Source organism: Lagopus leucura, unplaced genomic scaffold, assembly GCF_019238085.1.
Source record: "Lagopus leucura isolate 7727_CA_CO unplaced genomic scaffold, USGS_WTPT01 Super-Scaffold_739, whole genome shotgun sequence".
NCBI classification, from domain to species: Eukaryota; Metazoa; Chordata; class Aves; order Galliformes; family Phasianidae; genus Lagopus; species Lagopus leucura.
Window position 1 is genome coordinate 9,760,847 of NW_024962255.1, and position 20,483 is coordinate 9,781,329.

Here is a 20,483-nt window from a genome sequence, read left to right on the forward strand (position 1 = left end):
TAAACAAATTAATTCCTAATCTCTATTTTTCCCAAAGTTGATATTGGGATTTTAGATAGTCATGTTGATGAATTTGAATGCTTCTGAATGCTTCCCACAAAATGCTGACAGCCAGTCATCATCAGATTTTAACATGTCAAATACTACAGTGATTGTACAGATATAAATTACATTATGTAATCTGTGTTGCTTTTTAATGTTTCCTAGAACTTAGGAAACAGTCTCCATACAATACAGTTTTGTTCAATAGGATAGACATGGAAGATTTTTCTTCCATACTTAAATGAAATTGATATTTGTGCAAAACCAGCTCAAACCACATTTCGCTATCATCAATGACAAATGTGGTGATAAGAATGAAAGTGGAGCCATTTAACCTTACTGAAGTCAAGTGTGGAGTAAAAAGCACCCCTGAATTTTTTTTTTTTTAATATTTGTGGCATCTAGGACAGCAAGGCATCTACTGACCTGCTGTTCTCTCAGCATCAGAGTGAAAGAAATCTTAATTAGCTCAGTCAGTGCTGTGAACTTTATAAACTGATTCTTAACATCACTTAGCACTTCCTATTTCCAAAAGAAAATGAATACCATCAAAATCTGTTCAGGAACAGTTTTTCAGCCTGCACATCATGATCGATTTTGGGAACAATATCTTGGAAAACTGAAACTAAATATCTCATTTGTACTATGCTCTTCCACTTGGTCTTTAAGGATGAAAAATTCCAGGGTCTAAATGTATTTTCATTGAAAAAAAAAAAAACAACAACAACAAACAAACAAACAAAAAAAAAACACAACCAAAAAAAAACATGCAAAATTCCATCTTCAACAGATACAGTTCAATTTTGACTTGACAATGTTAAGGATGACATGAAAAAAAAGTAATGCAAATCAGCAGAAGACTAGAAGTAGAAATTTGCCAGTAGAAGCTAAAGACTCAAAACACGTTAAGTATTAGGTTAAGAAAGCTTTTCTATTCATTTTACTTAACACGATATAACAACAGGGGCAAAGATGTTTCCAGTAAGCTTTTCTCTTCAGTTATGCCTGTTTCCATGAGTAATAACATGTTTCAAGCTAAATGGCAATTCTGAAAATACTGCAAAGGGAAGGAGTCCCTTAATTCTCATGCTATCACAAAGAAACAATTTTAATTTCTATCAGGAGGAGGAAAAAAAGTAAACATTGAGAGGACTCCAAAGACCAATTCACTCAAGTTTGGTTTTCACACATCTATCCAGTGCAAACATCAAAAACCTCTTACAAGCAGTCTCATGTTGTTTTCAGGCTCTTCCTCCTATATGGAGGATTCCAGTTCTGCTCTAGAACAGAAAATTCACAAGACTTGCCTAATATTTACCAACACATAGTCAAGTGTACTTCGGATGGCAAGTATCATACTTTAGCACTGTTCATTTTCCATTTAAAAGCCCCATTTAATGTACGCCCATAAAAGCTCACTTGAACTGTCTTGCATCCAAAATTCTGGGAACCCAATAAGTTATATCTTCAGTATCAAAGACTTGGAGAAGAATGGGAATGGGTGAATATTTAGAGTTGGGTAGTTCTCAACAAATGATATAGCTTGTCTGGAAAAGGAATAATGTACATTTATCCACATTTTGTAAGTGACAGGATCCAGTTCACTGCTGCTTTGAGGTACCAAATCTCTGGACTCCTCCTGAAACATCCTCCCTGCCCATTTTTAAAGAAGGTATGACCTGGCAAAAATGCTTTCCCCCCCCCCTTCCCCCCTCACAAACAGCCCAACAGCCCATGAATTTGAAAATTTTCATTAGCTTAATCTTCCATTACATTAGCAGGCTCATTGAGAGGAGAAAAAAAAATAAAATCAATGGTCTTCTTGCTCAGTGTATGCCTTTGCAGTAAAATCACTGCCTTGCTGTTAATCATAGTTTTAAGAGGTGTTTGACTAATGAGTTCAAAAAATTAGACAAATTAAATAGGTGTTGAAGTCTGTATCATCCAGATAATTCTATAATCCTGTCTGCTAGTAAACAACTTCCAATAAGTGCCAAGCAAGCCATTGGAGCAACCTCTACAATTAACAATCATCATAAAAATACAGCTTCTGTAATGCTCCTAATTTTATTCCAAAACCAGTTACCAGCATTTAGCTTTATTATTTTCTCAGGCACTAAAAAACAAGGACAACATAACTGCACCGAAGGCAATGAACGTATTTCAGGCTAATTATAACATAATCAAGCTCGAAATCAGGCAGAAACATTGAAAATTCAGGAAGACAAATGCCTCAGTTGCCTAGAGAAAGTACTTGGTAAAACATTACTTTCTAACCTGTATGCAGAATTACTAACATCTTCAATTTTATCAACCATTCCACAGTTTTTAGCACCGCACAATTTCACATCTTGAGTAAGCTGTCTTACTGAGAACAGTGGTCCATCACTACTTTATGCCACTTCTTATCTTACTGCTTACACTTTGGTCATCCTAGTCTGTCAATGGCATTAGAAGATACTGAAATTCTTGATAAGCATTACTTATTTCAGATGACTGACTGGACTGTCGCTCTTCTGACAGCTTGCACAGCACAGGCCTCTCTCACAGCAATAATCACTAGTTTTCATTAGCTTTAAAACAATTCTGAGATTAAGATATATTATAGTATATTCTCACAGTAACAAGATGGGAGGCAATTGGACAAGGTCAGACTCTTCTCACAGAATCATTTCCAGTGACTTATAGTGATAGGACAAAAGGCAATAGCCAAAAACTGGAACATAGGAAGTCCCACACCAATATACAGGAGAACCTCTTAACAGTGAGGGCAACAGAGCACTGGCACAGGCTGTCCAGGAGGTTGTGGAGCCTCCTTCTCTGGAAATATTCAAGATCCACCTGAACACCTGCCTATTCAACCTACTGTAGAAAGCCTGTTTCAGCAGGGGCATTGGACTCAATCTGTACAGGTCTCTTCCAACCCCTATGATTTTGTGACTGTGATAATCGGATGCTACAGCTTATCATGATGATGTAAGAAAAGAGAACCTAAAGAACTAGCAAAAATAGCCAAAATCTTTCAGAGATGTGAACATAATTAGTGAAATGTTTACAGTGGCATAAAACCTGACTCTACAGATTTAATAATTGATCACAGACATTTCATCATCTTTGTGCAGGCATAAATTGGAGCTCATCATATTTCTGCCTAATGGAAGAAGGTGGCAGCCAAGAATTTGAGTACTGGAAAATTAACTAATCCCCTTCATGTGTTCCCAGAATGCTGCCTTCTCCTCCTGCTGTCAGAAAGTAATATTCCTCTAGTGGACACAGCAAACACGGGAAAAAGGAAACAACCAGAACTAGCAACAACAGGATGTAGTGAGGATATGACTGCGCTAAAAGCTTAACCTTATGTCACATTACTCTCTAATATTTCATTGCTAGAGTGTGAGAAGGACAGTTCTGCTGTACGTCAAAATATTTTATGACTTGCTCATGTTTCCATGAACATTCACTTAAATTGGACTTTTAATAGATTATTGTTATATAATATATTATATATTATTATATAATATGTAATAGAATATATTCTAATAGATTATTATCTAAGAGATTATATTTCTATCTTTCAGATTTTATTCAACATCTGAAGTACTATTAAGTAATCATACGCATATGTTTGTTTATTCATTTTCCTAATGGGTGTTGTAAAGGAAGCTCAAACAAATTAGAAGACAAAAAGAAGATATAATTCATGCCCACTACCAGATTGAGCCAACTTTAGGAACAAAGTTCCATCATAGTTGTTATTATGTTAATAGTAAAATAAAACAGTAAGAATCTGTTAAAGGTTTCTACCTTTAAAAAAAATTCATCCTCTGTGAGGTGACATAATAGCAGCATTTTAAACACCAGAGTTCTTCCACTTAAGGTTACTTGCATTCAGGCTCATGAAATGTCCACTAATTCCCTTATCCCAGGAGAAGCTTGATGAAAATGTCTCTGCTATTACTTTCTCTTCCTTTGAATAGATCACCCCCAGATCAGTGAAAGAAACTCATGCTTATTAAATTTTCAGATGCAAATTGACACAATGGTGCCCTCTGGAGAGATTTTAAAACTCAGAGAAGGAAGACTGCATGAAGGCTTCCAGCTGGAGGTATAATTTTAAGTGCTATTTATGGTTCACTACAAGCAGTAGTAGCCTTAAAACAGCAAAGCAGCTCTGGGAGCCCCTAGCAACTCTGACATTTGCTTCAGGTGGAGGAAGCCTTTTGTACTGGTACAGCCATATGTTTTTTGAAAAATAGAATCATAGAAATAATGATTCAAAACATTCCAAAAACAGGTGCTTGATGTTAGGTTGCTTAGACAAGGCTCTAACAAAAAGAATTGCACCCATAGGATTTAAAACAGGCTCTTATGCAGTTGGATTTTTGCAAGCTTTGAAAGCTCTACAGTTCCATGTATTTCAAAAGCCTTCTGCCAGCTTTCTTTGTCCCTTTATTCTCTGGCATTTACCTATGTCATATTACCTATACACACTTGTAATGTGACCACAATCTTGTGCTTCCCTTTACTGACCAATAAGGATATTTAAGGCTTTTCCTCACTAATTCTATATTTCATCTCTGTAACTTCTTCCCTTGAAAGGACACTACTATTCTGAGCCAAAGCTCTAATTCGGACTTTGACACAGCATCTGCTCTACTGCTTAAAAGAACTATTAGTTTTGGTGAAAACAGAAAGATTAGCAAGGAGAATTCTGTGACTGATTAGTTAAAAGAGAAGCAAAATATCAGTGACTGAAAAGAAAGTAAGGGGCTAGTAGAAGATTGTATTTTATCTCTATTTTTATTACAGTAAAGTAAAATTATGCTAATGAAATTTGCTGATAAACAAATTTATGAAACATTATCAATAGCAGTGGATGGGAGTTTACACTGAAAGAGAAATGTCAGAGAAGACTGCAGGAGCTAGAAAGAAGATTGAAATTGATGGGAAATACAAGGTCATGCATAAAGAAATGAAATCTTGTCTGTTAAGAATGTGCTCGTCCCACTGGAAATAACAGCAGGGAAAAACGATTTGAATGTATTCATCAGCTTCAACCTTAATATGAAGTCGTAAAACTATACAGCTGTCAAAATAGTAAATCTGATCCTAAACATGTCAATTCAGCCAACTTTCCATAAAGAAAAAGGGGTATTTACATCACTATAACAGACACGAGTAAGAACTTATCACACAATCGTAGAATGGCTTAGGTTGGAAGGGCCCTCAAAGATCCAGCCCTCACCCCACTGCAGACAGGGCTGCCACTAGATCAAGCACTAGATCAGGTTGCTCAGGACCCCATCCAACCTGGCCTTGAACACCTCCAGGAGCATCCACAGCCACCCTAGGCAGCTTGACAACCTCCCTGGGCAGCAGCTTATCTTGGATAATATCTAATTTTGCTGAGTCATACTTAAGGAAGAGATTTGAAGTGAACTTCTGTCGTGGAGAAGAACTTGTATAATAACCACTGGAAAGGATGAAAGGAAGTTTCCAGCTTGGATTTTTTAGCACACAAAACTTAAGGAAAAAAAAAAAACTACATCTATATATCTGTACTGGTAGAAACCAGTACTAGAGCCCTTTATATAGAGCTCATAAGCTGGATTCAGCAAAGCATCATTCCACAAGTCTTTGTCCTTAGTTAAGATATCATTTTCCCTAGGTTACATCTGATGCTATCTCACAGCGATCACCTTTGCATTTAGACTACATCTTCCCCAGGTTTGCTTAACTAATGCACATACAAAACAGCATCCCTGGTTACATACTTTGAATAATGGGAAACCTCAGTACTCCGACAGATGCTAGTCCAAATTTAATTTTAATGTATACTATAAATGCTCAGTGAGCTATTTTTTAGGCATATGTCCTGGGATTCTGGAAGCAGAGATTTCGGTCATCATAAAACTTGACCAAACAAATACCTATAGGTAGATACACAGACCTGTTCTTTGCCTCTAGAAGATCTCTTTCTAACAACAGAATTCTGATATAAGGAATAGAACTGCTACTAGAGAACCTAGAAGTCTTGTAATCTTGTCAGAGTCCTCCTGTGAAAGACTACCTTAGACACACATTTGTTGTAAAGAACCGTTTAGGGCACAGAATGCTTAAGGTCACAGCTATGGTTTCACAGTGAATCTTCTTTTCTGAAAAGAGTCAGAAAAGATTTTTGTGGCACTATTCTATTCATTTACTGAAGTCCTCAATAAAGGTGAAATGTGCTCCAGCTGCTTTCTGACTCTGTTTTTCCAGAAATATCTCAGTATAAAATGCATTTCTACTCTCTGGCATTTTAGGAGATGAATAACAAGCCTTAATCATTAAAATATTCCTGAGGAAAAGCAGATGCCAAATATCACACCCTTAATGCTACAACACTTTTTCAGAGAATTTTAGGATTATATAGAAGTCTGGGTGAAGGGGAACTGATGACTTTTCCAGTGAATTTTAATATCTTTTGTTTACAGAAAGTTTTGTAGCTTTCAGGCAGATTACAGCAAACATTTAAGACAAGTAAGATGCTCCTGCTTGAAAACAATCATAGCCTGGAAGGAATGGGAATTGTGGCACTCATCCACTACCAGAAACACAGCTCATTTTCATTATCTGTTGCTCTCTTTATCTGTGCTCACCTTATACCTACTCTGAGAGGTAGTCATCCTTGCTTTTATTTAACTGTAGCTGTAAATTACAGTACTGGCTGAGGAAAAATAATTTCAGTACATCTGACAAACTCCAGAGTTTAAATGGCAGGGAACTTCCACCTCATCCATCTGAACATACACAGCTCTCAGTCTGTCTACACTAACATCTTAGACTGATGAGACAAGCACTTCAGGAGCCAAACTCATCACATTTTTGGCTGGCACTGTATAGTGGTCTGAAAGCAAAAAAACTGCTCTCCTTTTGCAAGAAACTAAATCAGAGGATGTGCTCCAGGAATGCTTCCAATGCTGCTAGTGCTCCTTCCGCAAGATCAGACATGATCTGAAAGAAAATATGCACAACGCAGACTCTAGGTCCTCCTCACCAACTGTTTCGCTCTACACATCTGCTCCAGTTGCACTCACTAATACAGATGCAGCTTGTGTTTTCTCTCAAAGCTCCTCTAATGAAAGTTAGGACCCTTAGCCCTGACAGTTCTTCCAGCAACAGCTGGAGCTCTGTGAAATCAATAATTGGCTATGTTTTTTCATTAGGCAAAAACAAATAATAAGATTAAAGAATAGGAAGAAAAATGAAGTTGTATTCTCCCTCAGGTACAAGTCCCAATAACGAGGAGCCACTCAACATGTGAATCAGGTCTAAAATCTCAAAATACTGTGCAGGTGCTAGGCATTTTATAAAAGCCATATGCATATTTTGAGCTCATCTGCCCTTTCACAAGTGTGGAAAAGGTGTGATGAGTACAAAGTGCAAGGAGCTGTGAAGAGTTTACATCAATATTAAAAAAAGACACTTGACTCAATTAAATTAAATGATTGGGTCTTTAACATAAGAAAGCATACATAAATATCACCTAATCATAATTTCCAAAGCTTTCATTTGGCAAACTAAGGAAAGCTGTTCTGTTCCATGTCACAAAAAATTCAGTTTTTTAATAATGAAATCAATACGCATCATTAGATAATATAAATGCACAGAACATACAGTTACAGTAAGCCTTTCATGTTTTCTTGACAAAAGAAACTCTCTCTTGACCAGTCCATTTTTACACAATTTCTCCTCAAAATAGTTTCAAATAGGTATTAATGAGAGTCCACGATGGTATGGCTAAAACATTACACTGCTACAAAAAGTAATGAAAATGAAGAGACTGCTGCACTGTGGCAGAAGGATGTGGCAGCCACTCTGAGGGGAACTTTAGTCACTGGCCATAGAAACTTTGGGGATGGCACCATAATGACAACGCAATTTAACTGCAGTTCTATTAAGTCCATAATACTCTGAAAACTTAATTTCACTGTTTGGTATCTAAACAGAATATTCTCACAGGACAAGCTGGAAACTAATCAAGCATTGACTCAGCAGCACTTACCCATCAGTGCCATAAAATCTAAAACAGTGACTTTCACAGGAGATAAAGTATGAGGAGAAGGGAAATGTAACAAACAATTTGGTTTGCAACTGCTGTGAGAGACTTCCCTAACAAACAAATTCTGCATCCATCATAATTACTAATAGGCACAAACAAAAAATGTACTTATTTCGTGGACATTTAAATTCTGAGCTCACCTGTAGATCCCAAGCAGTGTTTCTAACTGCTACAGCATAAGTCATGTAGCCCAGAAATTTGAGCCATATGATATTCAGTTGTGGATGAAAATCTCGCAGTTCAAGTCTTAAATAAATCACTCAAATATCCTGAAAGAATAGTTCCAGGAGACAAGTTTCTCAATTCTTCATTTTAACAAATACTTAACAATATTACAATATAATTACACTGAGAACAAATCCTTTTGTCCAAGTTCCCATCCCAGAGGGGAAACAAAAGAACCCTCAATCAATTAAACATATTTACCTACCATATGTTGCTATTAAATGCTATTAACTAACATGAAACTCTTCAAGATGAGTTATCTTGCCCTTGTCTACACAATGGCTCATTTTTTTTTCAGCCCTTCTGATGATAGCAGTATGAGGTAAATGTTGGTATACTTGTGAAGTTAAGAAGAATATGATACCACCAAGATGATCTTTAAGAGCCAAATGAATTACAAAAATGGATAAAGTAGGAAGAGGAGAAATCTCCTCCTGATCTTGTCTCGCTGATACTTTGGACTATAAAGGTATTACAGAAGATCCCACAGTAGATAGGGGACCTTTCTATTTCCTCACTTCATCTTTCCCAGTATGCTTCATGCCCTTGTTTGAGATTAATTGCCAACAGCAATAGTTTAGATAAATAGGATTTTGGTGTGATTCGTTATCCTGGAGCACACAATAAATCACATTGCTGTGCCTTTCAAACTCAATTTCTCCTCAAAAGGCATATCCCACTTCTCTCAGAAAAATTCATTTGGTAATTATTTGGAAACATTTATTTTTACTATAGAATTCCAGACCCTAACGTTATTTTAATTTTGCATTACACTTCACATATTTGGTTCTATCCTGCTTCAAAAGTGGGAAATAGAAATATCACAATGTCCTATATTTGTGTGCATGCACACACATAAATTTACGGTAATTGCTTTACTGTTCTAGTTTGATGAAAAATTTGCAAGAAAAATGATCATTTTATTAGATGAAGGAAAAAAAGTTTTGAGGCATATAAAAGAAGTTCTCCAAATCATAAGGACTACCCTTTAAGATGTAAGGAATGATTATTCTATGTATGTAAGCATCCTGTCACAGTAGGTGCATTTATCTGCACATGGCACAAAAAAATGTTGCTGCCTCATATGACTATCTACCAATAGAGATGTGAGGTCAGATCCAAAAGCATTACAGTCTGCACATAAGAGGCTACAATGGGCAGAAGGGCTCCTCTGGTAGGTCTGATCATTTAAGCAAGAGCAGAGGATGGGGCAAAGCCTTTCCCTGAGCAACCAGCACAGCAAAATGAAAATGAAGTAGGAAAAGCAACTCCTCACAGAGCTCTGATGTCACATAACTGTCAGCTTGCTTTTTAATGGAGGATGAGACATTGTCATGCATGGACTTGCAGAACTCCAAGCCTCATAGAAAAAGACAACTATTCCTAGCTACATTATCAACCTAATTTTCTTTAATCTGCTGCAACAAAAAATGCAGTAAAATTAACATTTGCCGGGCCTCTACATTGTCAAACCAGTAGTTACGTACTCATTTTAAAAATGAAAACCTTTTAGACCCCCTGATGAGCTTTAAACTACAAACCTAAAATACAAAAAGCAGTTGCAGGTCAACTGAACATACACTGCATAGGATGGAATACATAATGTAAAAATGATGATAAATAATAACATACAATAAAAGCAAACATTCACTAAAGTGTGTTTAAGGTAATGAAGCAAAGGCCTCACTCCCCATCCCATTTAAACCTTCATTTTAACACTGAAACAAAACTAAGTAAAAGGATAAAAATATTGTGCAGACATAGAAATGATAGGTGTCTATGACTTCCAAATAACATCTGTGTTTATAGCTTCAACCAAACACTTCAACAAGCTTTTTCTTTTATTTTGCTACAATCATTTCAATCCTGCTAGCTATGGTTTTAAATCAAATACATTCTGCACATTCTCCAAGAAGTGTACATTAAGCAACAATAAAATACCACACAAATTAAAATGAAAACCTTGTTGTGCCTAAACCACACAGTTTCAAAATAAGAATAATATTGGAAAGGTATATCAGCAAACCTTTATATTGAGATTACTATTATTGGGTTAGCTATTCTCTGAATAAATATATTCTTAATGAAAACTGTCATGGTAAAATAAAATGCAATAATTACATAAAAGTACAACTGTTGTCATCTACCTGGACTTGTGCAAGGCCTTTGACACAGTCCTGTACAACATCCTTATTTCTAAACTGGAGCAACATGGATATGACGGGTGGAATATTTGATCTGTAAAAAATTGGCTGGATGATGATAGCCAGAGGGCTGTGGTCAACAGCTTTATGTCCAGGTGGAGGTCTGTGTACTCCAGGGGACTGTTTTGGGGCTGATGCTCTTCAACATCTTTATCACTGACATAGACAGTGGGATTGAGCGCATGTGGCCCTCAGCAAGTTCCCTAATGACATCAAGCTGAGTGGTGAGTTGATACAACAGAAGGGAGGGATGCCACCTAGACAGACCTGGACAGACTTGAAAAGTGGGCTCATATAAAGCTAATAAGATTCAACGAGGCTAAGTGCAAGGCATTGCACTTGGGTCAGGGCAATCTCAGATATGCATACGGACTGGCAGAACAACTCATGAGAGCAACCCTGCAGAGAAGGACTTCAGTTTCCTGATGGATTGTCACGGAGTTGACCAGACCAATCTATGTCTGTGACAGGGGCGACAGGCCTCTGCCCTCCCCCCCCCCACCCCAGTCCCACAAAAAATGGGAAGGAAGGAAGGGAGGAAAAGAACAGCAGCAACAATCTATGGAGGAAAACTTATTTTACTATAATATCAGAATACAAGATAACACAATATATACAATTTAATTGAAATTGAGATTAATAAATCAGACAAGATGAGAGAGAGAGAGTTCCCGGGACCGAGTCAAACCTGAAAAGCTTGGAACAGCTAGGAAAGCACCTCCAGCACCCACTGCCAGGCAGCAAGAGAGCGCCCCCCCCAACCGGAAGGGCCAGATCCCGTGATTGCTGTAATGTACAGGGATAGGTACTGGGAATTGGGGCAGTGACACTTTAATGCCCTGTACACTGCATGATGTTTTGATGTGGAATACTGAAACCCAGAAACAAAAAAAAAAAACCAAAACAAAAACAAAAACATAGAACTATGACATGGATGAAAAGTTTGATGTGAGCTAGCAGTGCGCACTTGGCTTCCTGGGCTGCAACTATATCCTGGGCTGCAGGAGAGGAGAGGTGGCCAGGAAGTCAGAGGTGATTTTTGTCTTCATAATCTGTCTCCATGGGGCCCCATCTGAAGTTCTTCGTTTAGACCTGGGGTCCCTGACACAGGAAAGATGTGGAGCTATTGGAAGAGGTCCAGAGGAGGACCATGAGGATAATCAGAGGGCTGGAGCATCGCTCTCACGAAGAAAGGTTGAAGGAGCTGGGTTTGGAGGAGACCTCACTGAAACCTTCCAGTACTTGAGAAAAGCTTATAAACAGGAGGAATACCAAGTTTTTACACTGACTGTGATAGAACAAGTGGGAAAGATTTTAAACTAAAAAAAACAAAAACAAAACTGGGAGATTGAGGTTAGATGTTAAATGGAAATTTCTTTACTATAAAAGTGGTGAGGCAGGGGCACAGGCTGCCCAGAGAAGTTGTGGATGCCCTTCCCCTATAGAAATTTAAGGATATGTTGGATGGGGCTCTGGGCAGCCTGATCTGGTGGCTTGCAGCCAAGCCAACAACAGGGGTTGTAACTAAGTTTATCAATGTCCCTTCCAACTCAAGTTATTCCATAGTGATTCTGAACAAATTTACAAATTCTGCCTGCATATAGATGGGCATATAGGAGTTTTACCATATTATAATAGCACATTTTTGCCTTTGGATCGGTAAGAACCAGAGCTGCCCGATCTTCCATACCAAGTAGTATATTCCGCACAAAAGGCAATCATGATTTCCTAAAGCTACTTAAAAACTCACGCCAAATGTAACTTAAAGCTTGTTTTTCAACTCTTCCATAGTCAGTAGAATTTTTGAAAATAGGCAGCAGTAAAAAAGGTACTAACACTTTTTTTTTTTAAATTACAGTTACATCTTTTTCTAATTCATACAGATTTTCTAATTAACATCAATGAGAAACTTAAACCCTACAGGGGGTAATAAAAAGTTAAGATGTATAAATATAATTTCGTGGAGATATAAGCACACGTGATGATATAATCAATGTGAAGGTTGTTATACTTATTTAGGATAACTAATTCAAGACGTATAATCAGACTCATTTCTTGCTCAGTGCTTCAGACTGAATAGCAAAATTAAAAATTGAAATATTTTGTACTAAATACAAGAATTGCAATCTTCTTGTCCTGAATGATGTTTCAAGTATAGTTGTTTTTTCTATTTTAGTTCAAATAAAAAACATCTGTCTATGGAGATACAAGTAAGTCTTCTATTCACATTTAATTTACTATATTGCTGTAACTATCATAAACACAACCATGAGAAGATTAAAAGCAGGTTATGAAATATGATCGTCAGTAGTTTGATTTGTTAAGAGTAATTCTCCCCAAATGCATTTAACAACATAATTAAGTTAGCATTAGTGTTGTTATCTGCTAGATTGTGTCAAGAACTGCTGCACTTAAACCTGCAGCAAGGTCACCTTTCTCCACAACTCTTATAATCCCAAATCACCACAAAATTTTTTTTAAAAAGACTGCTGTCAGTGACTGAATGGATTTATATTATTTTTAACAGCCTAACAGAATTACAGAGTTGTGCCACCATGAAAGGAGGCTAAGTTTTAAATTACTAGGCATGTAGGAATATTAGATGCACACTTAAAATGAGCTACGATGCTTTCCACATTCCATAAAAATTGGCTTCCTCATTGGCTCTTAAAGTGCTATAGAACAGCACAAAAACTTACTGGTAAAGGAAGAGAAATTTCTCATTATGCTAAAACTACTTCACCTGAATATATTTTCTTTGGCCTACTTTAAATAATGTCAAAGGATATTTATGAGATACTGAAATGATATGGATATCACCACAGTAGAAAGTAAAATGCTTGATACATATAAAATATAGTAGATTCTAATACTCCAGTTAGATTCACACTCGTAGATTAGCAGGCCTGTGCAGAGACCTAGTTTAGTCAGTTGAGCTCTAAAATGGCCACATTTCAGTCTAGCTTTATAGACATAAAAAGTACAAATTCCTATTAATGGGAATGCACATCTCCTGAAGAACCCATACTTGCTGTGGTTCAGATATCAGATACTTGGACCTTCTACCACAAACATTTTTCATTGCTACTGACACCCCCTTCCTTCAGATCACTGCTGGCAGGATCATTCAGAAGCTCTTCAAGTAATAGTACTTGCATTTCATAGAAACAGAAGAGGAAACCACAATACAAAATACACCAGCACAGAACACACTATTTCTGTTTTCAAGTTTGTCATAGACGTAAATTTGAGTTCTTAAGGAGAAGATAACATTTTCACAGACCTCTAGCATTACTGTAGCTTGTATTTCAGGACAACAGCCCCTGAAAACTGCTAACTTGAATTGATCACAAAGATCTTTTCATTATAAACGTATATTTTGCTTCACTGTGTAATTACTATACAAAGGCTAGAAGATTCTTTAAATCCTTTGAGCAAAGAGGACAATACATCAGAGAAGGCCAAATGATATTTTACTAAATTCCATCACTAGGCAGAAAGACTGACTTAATCAGTCTGGATTTCTGGAACTTCTTTTTTTCTACTTTTCTTTTGATCAAGCTATATGTGTTAAGATGCAGTAACTTCAGGCAGGCCAAATTTACGGACTAGAGCCTTTGAACATCAAAAGAGCTTGCTGGCCCCTTTAAATTCAATTTTATCAGTAACTCAATTATAGAGAAGTTGCTCTCACTCCTCCTCACAAGAAAATATATTTCCATTTATATTATCTTATAATTTCATATAACACCCTGTGGAATCCTATTTCCCTTGTCAACTGTGATCAAATTCTCTAAGAAAGTTACAGACTGGAGTTGGCAAAGTATTTGTTCAGAAGGCTTTCTGTAGTTTATACCCCAGTAAAGATGATTCCAACATCTAAAATAATTTCAACATTTTCAGGGTGATTTCATACGAAAAATGGGAAATGCGTCTCAGAGATTTTGTGGAAAATCATATACTTTACAAATTAAATGGCATATTATAACTTGTTATATGATAGAGATGTGTGGGCAGCCAATTTTGCAAGAAACTACCTGCTACAAAAAAAAAAAGAAAACAGCCTGCAATTATTTAGATAAGTCTAAAAGCAGATGCAGTACCTGCACTGAATACCAGAGTACAACTGAAGAAACAAAAGGCAAACTCCGTTGATACCAATGCTGCATGTATATCATGGCCCAAATAACTTCAGCTCAGTGAAAAACAACTTTTCCAATTTGACATAGTGTCCAAGAAAAAAACTGTTCTGTATTCTGACATAATTGTAAGCCAATTATAGAAAACAAGTTGTTTTTACCATAGGCCAATATGAAAAAAATACAATGGAATGATAGAATGGAAAGGACCTTAAGTTTCAGCAAGTTCCAACCCCCTGTCATGAGCAAGGTTGACACCCACCAGATCAGGCTGCCTAGGGCCTTGAACACCTCCAGGGATGAGAAACCCACAGCTTCTCTGGGCAATCTATTCCAGAGCCAATGAAGTTTCCCTTTTTCCAGTCACCAGGGACTTTTCCTAACAGCCACGACTTTTTTTTAATATGATGGCAGGTAGCTTGGCAACCACATCATCCAATTCATTCAGGACCCATAACACAGACTTCACTGCACATAGCTTCTACCTACATGTCAATCGTCCTGCAGATCACATCGTGTTGCTTTTTTGCACTGGTAAGACAAAACTTTGCATCTAGTTTATTTAATTATCTGGACTATAAAATATCAAATAAAAATAACAAAATAGAATTTTACCAGTTTTGTTATTATCTTAGCTCTTTAAAAGCTTGGGCAATACAGTTGTAGAAAGCTGAAGACAAATTTGGAGGCCAATTCACAACTCCTAAATTTGAAGCTAATTTTCAGCAATTGTTTGGACCTATGCTCTCAGGAAAAAGTATATAGAAAAGAGGCCATTAGAGATCTCCTCCTCTGCTTTACATTCAATTAAATATATTCTCCTAGCAACTGTATGATTTTCTTTTTTACAAACAGATACAACAGTAAGAACTTTTTAATTTTTTTTATGAATTTGTCCTTCAGCAAATAACCTATGCCAACTCTGTGCTGTTTCTACACCTGTTCTGCTATAGAATTGGAGTATCTACAGCTCACAACCACGTGCAATACAAAAACAGAGCCAGGCCAGAGTATGTTATAGGAGTTACAGTATCTGCAATGCTAAAAGCATTAGCAGAACAGATGCCTAGCTTTCAAACAAAAATTGAGTAGCATAGAATATATACAACTAATTTTGCAAATCACCCAAGAGTTATTTTGACAAGTGTGCTGAGTTTATTAAGCTGCAATGAAATGTATCAGGATATTACCCCCATTTTCTTTTTACATCTACTATTTTATTAGCATACAAATAAGCTACAGTAGATTCCTAGTCATTCTCAGTGGCTCACTGAGGGGAAAAATATCCTGCCTACCCTACATCTTTTGCATTTCAGGCATGGTGGCCCTCTGTGCTGCTCCATCCCGCAGGACTGTCTCACGCAATTACAACTACACTTGTACCAAAGTCTCTTTCTCTTTCTTTAAGGTAGATAGAAAGAAACTCTGTACAAATTTCCACAGGAAACAGACAGAAATGTCAACCATCTATTCTGAGCAGAAGTACTACCTCTGTTCTAGGACTGCCTCTCTTCAAGAACAAATATTCTTATGGATCTCCAGTGAGCCATTGACAAACATCACCATGAAAGAGAGCTCAATTCTATGGGTCAGCCGCAAGGAGGCTGTGATGAAATGCAAATGCGGAACTTTCAGCATTTTAAGTTCACTGTAGACTCTGCCATACACATGGCAGAGCTATGCCATATGTATGGCACTGTAATCTATATACTTATACAGATGATTTGTGGTTTTTTTTTTTTTGCTTTTTTTTGTTTGTTTGTTTTTTTATGCATCTTTCCACATAACTTCAACTGAAGTATGATTTTCCTGTTTAGCAGTTACCATTATAGGTGTGATTAATGCAGACTAACATTGACAGATTTTGCAGTCCTGAATAAAGGACTTCTTAGCCAACTGCAGAAAATCCGAGGCGGTAGAAGGGTGTTCCTTTTCTGTAGAATAACAAATATTCCTTGACTTGCTGCCCTCTTATTAAAAACAGCATCATAAGCTTCCCCAGATGAAAACACTCCTGAATCAGGTGATGTTATTGTTAACGTGAACTCTCTGTGACAACTCAGTTTATTTGCGATACCTACATTTTGGTGAACAACCAGCACAGCTTCAGAATGTAACTTTCATTCAGTCAATTCTGTCTTCATTTGGAGCACTAACACAATGCGGAAGTGACAAGAAAACATCTGAACAAAAACTGAACAGACGGAACTTTGGCAAGAACGCCCCTGATCCCACACCGAACAGGGATCTAAAATCTCTAAACCTACTTGTTGTCTCTACTCTTCTACCTAACAAGGACCATCCTCACTCAAAAGAGTATTTCTATGTTTGTTTGTTTTTTTCTATTTGTGGAAAAATACAACAGCTTTTATTTTTCTAGGAAGTTTTCTGGGCCAAAAATGGGTTTACTTTCTTTGCAAGGCAGGGGAAATACGTCAATACCAAAGGATTTTATTTCTTTTGATTCAAGGCATCTTTGAAAATTTATTTTTGAAGTAAGACTGGAAGAATCTGGGGAGATCACTTTACCCATTACTTGACTCTGGCGAGAACAGCCACAATACTTTCGTCCTTGACAAAAGTGTGGCTAACCAACTTCTAACTATTTTCCTACGTAGGATACTTGACAACTTCCTCCAACAACCTGTTGTAGTACTTAATTATCCCTAATAGGAAAATTTTAATGCTACTGAGTGCTGCTTCTTGTTATGTCTACCATTACAGTAGAATATAGATCATCTTGTCTTTGCAACAAATAAAGATTTCAAATCATCCCACTCCATAATTTCTAGACTCTGATGCATCCTGACACTCTCCTTTAGATAGCTCATGATTATTTTGAACCTTTCTTGGGCAAAACTGCTCAGTTCTGGACAGTATTTCTCTTCTGACATGACACCTCAGCATTGACCATACTTATATTGTACATGCCTTGGCAGTAAACACCTCATATGTTAAGAATATTTCTTAATAGCACAGTAATGCTCGTATGCCTTGTGCAATCCACAGGCACCTCTCCTCCTGAAACACAGCTTGCCCAGGTGCCCCTGACTCTTTGTGAACAGCTGATTATAACCACACAAACACAGAAGTTGGAGCTAGAAGGGGCATCCCGTCTTTTCAAACCACCTCTCCCATTCGCTGTTGAATGTAAATTCTGGCTCTGCCCTTCAACATACCCAACACCTCCTATTATAAATTTAATATTCCACTCCATTAAGCAGCTCCCTTATGACCAAATCCCCAGCAGAGACCTCTGCAGGGGATTGCTTGGAACGTTATTCAAAGTTGAGAGTGACATTGCTCAGCTTACTTGTTAGAGTGCTCCTCCACCTCCTCCAGCTCCATCTCAGCACACATTGAGCAACCTTACAGTTCATATTTCTGAACAAGTCCTCTTTCACTTCCACATTTTTCCTATAGTACTGCAGTCAAATTCGTATACACTAACACATCTGCTTAAACTACAGATTTTAACACATTTAATTACTTTTATGCCATGTTTAAATAACCAGAAGGACAGCCTATTCCACAATTACAAAAAGCTACTTTCCAAACATGCTTCTTAAAATACATGTAATATGCAAAACAAATATACAGATTAATTCCACAGTATTTCTATTTTGTGGCTATCAGATAGAAAACTGTCACCACGACAGTGTTGACCACAAGGGCAAGGTGTTACAGATAGATGCACAGGATGTTGAAGCGTAAGAAATTTCCTGTGTTGGACATGTCTGCACCTCTGCTCAATACATCCTAGGCTTGCTGTGCCAAATGTGCAAAGCAAGCAATCTGGAGTTATTTCAGCTCTGCTTATTATGCATGCAGCACGAGTGACCTCTTTGGAAATACTCATACATAAAGTTTTAAAACCATCTCTCTCCAATTTTAATATGCATACATTTGAGAATTCACACAAGAATATGCAATAAAAAAGAGAACCAACAGTGAGTACAATAAAAGCTAATTTCCTTAGCATGCATTTGTCTATAGCCACCATGAAAATTGCTTCAACCAGTTGTAGCTGTAGGCTGAGGATGAAATATATCCTTTCAAAGCTTAATGGAAGAAATAGGCATTAATGAAACACTTTGATTCTAGAAGTAAAGATAAGGAAATTGGAAATTAAAGTTCCTGAAGCAACTGGAACTCTTATATTTTATATGTGTATTGAAGTGAAAAATGAAAGCATATATATGCACAAACAGATTTCTAACAGCCACGAAATATTATAACCACACAACATTTCTTCAGGGGCTGGGTTTGTCAGATTTCTTGAACATTTCCTACCTGAAAATGTCAAATACCCTAAGAGATCTGAGAGCTGGATACAGGAAGATTTCCTTGAAAAATTACTTGAGGAAAAGGACCTTTCATCTGGACTTGTTAGAAATCAGCATTTGCACAGTTATGCTAGCCAAATGAACCACTTTGTAGTGAGATGAAAAATTCTTCACAGTTGAACCGGTTCTGATAGTAATTAATGACCTATTCAACTGAACATACTGGTCTTGATGAAAAGTGGCATCTATTATGACAGGAGCAGATGTTCTTTGTAACACTTTTACATACCTAACATACATTATAATAACCAATTAGCAAATACTTCAAAGCCAAGCTAGTATGCACACTAAACTACAGTGCTTCTCAGTGCATTTCATTTAAAAAGTAGCAAGCAACAGACAGATGTAATCATGCGGTTTGGACACATGGGAGAGTTTAACATGGGATGTTAGATATACAGCTAGTTTACAATTATGATACACCTTTTTAACTCAAATACACTAAACAGATGGTCTGTTTAGTTAGATGCTCTGTTTAGTGCATATATTAAGCCCTGATGTTATGAACAGCTAGCAGCTTTCTGAAAGATCACCAAACAATCAAGTATTCTGAAGTCTTGATTTAATGAAATCTCTGACCCTGATAAATAAGTTATTTCAACCTTGAAATACATAAGGCCAGATTGTGATACAAAGCTGGGGTTTGTAGGATTATTCAAGGATAAAACATATTTGTCAGTGAGAGTCAGTATATCAGCCTCTCTCTATTCATACATTAATCAGTTGAAAATTTTATTTGATCAAAGTAACTATCCATAACGCTTACAGAACAGCACTAGATTAGACACAATTACAGGATGACACAACCTCAGTTCTTACCACTTACGTGAATGTGGACATATATGATTAAATCAGACATTAGCGGCTGCAATAAAATGTGGAGTTTCTGTGAAACACTGACAATTAAAAGAGTAAAGGAAAGTTTACTGGCAACTCATTTGAAGATCCCCATCCTATACCGCATGCCAGATTTTCTGACAATAATCACCCAGTAACAGAGTTACTGCTGAAATAAAACAAAGCATCCTTAATAGCATTTACATTCTGAAGTACTAGAGTGTTAGCTACTTGCTAATTTTAAAGACACCACAAACAATCATAGAATGGCCTGGGTTGAAAAGGACCACAATGCTCATCTACTTTCAATCCTCCTGCTATGTGCAGGGTCACCAGCCACTAGACCAGACTGCTCACAGCCACATCCAGCCTGACCTTGAATATAAATATGGGCCCATGCTATTCCTAAGGAGGTGAAGCAAACGTTATACTACTTCAATATTTCAAAAACAGGGGAGCAGTTCAGCACTATCATTTCCTGGGCAGCCACAGCTTGCCATTGCTGTACCTCTCCCAGCTTATACCTGAGATCAATTCCAATCAAGTCCAGTGGGAAAAAAAAAAAAAAAAAAAAAAAAAAAAAAAA

General features: G+C 37.1%; 1 protein-coding gene across 5 annotated transcripts in view; it reads right to left on the reverse strand.

Annotated features, from left to right (window-relative positions):
• Nucleotides 1-20,483, reverse strand: part of CTNNA3 (catenin alpha 3) — a 418,023-nt gene that overhangs the window by 267,560 nt on the left and 129,980 nt on the right. The window lies entirely within an intron of this gene.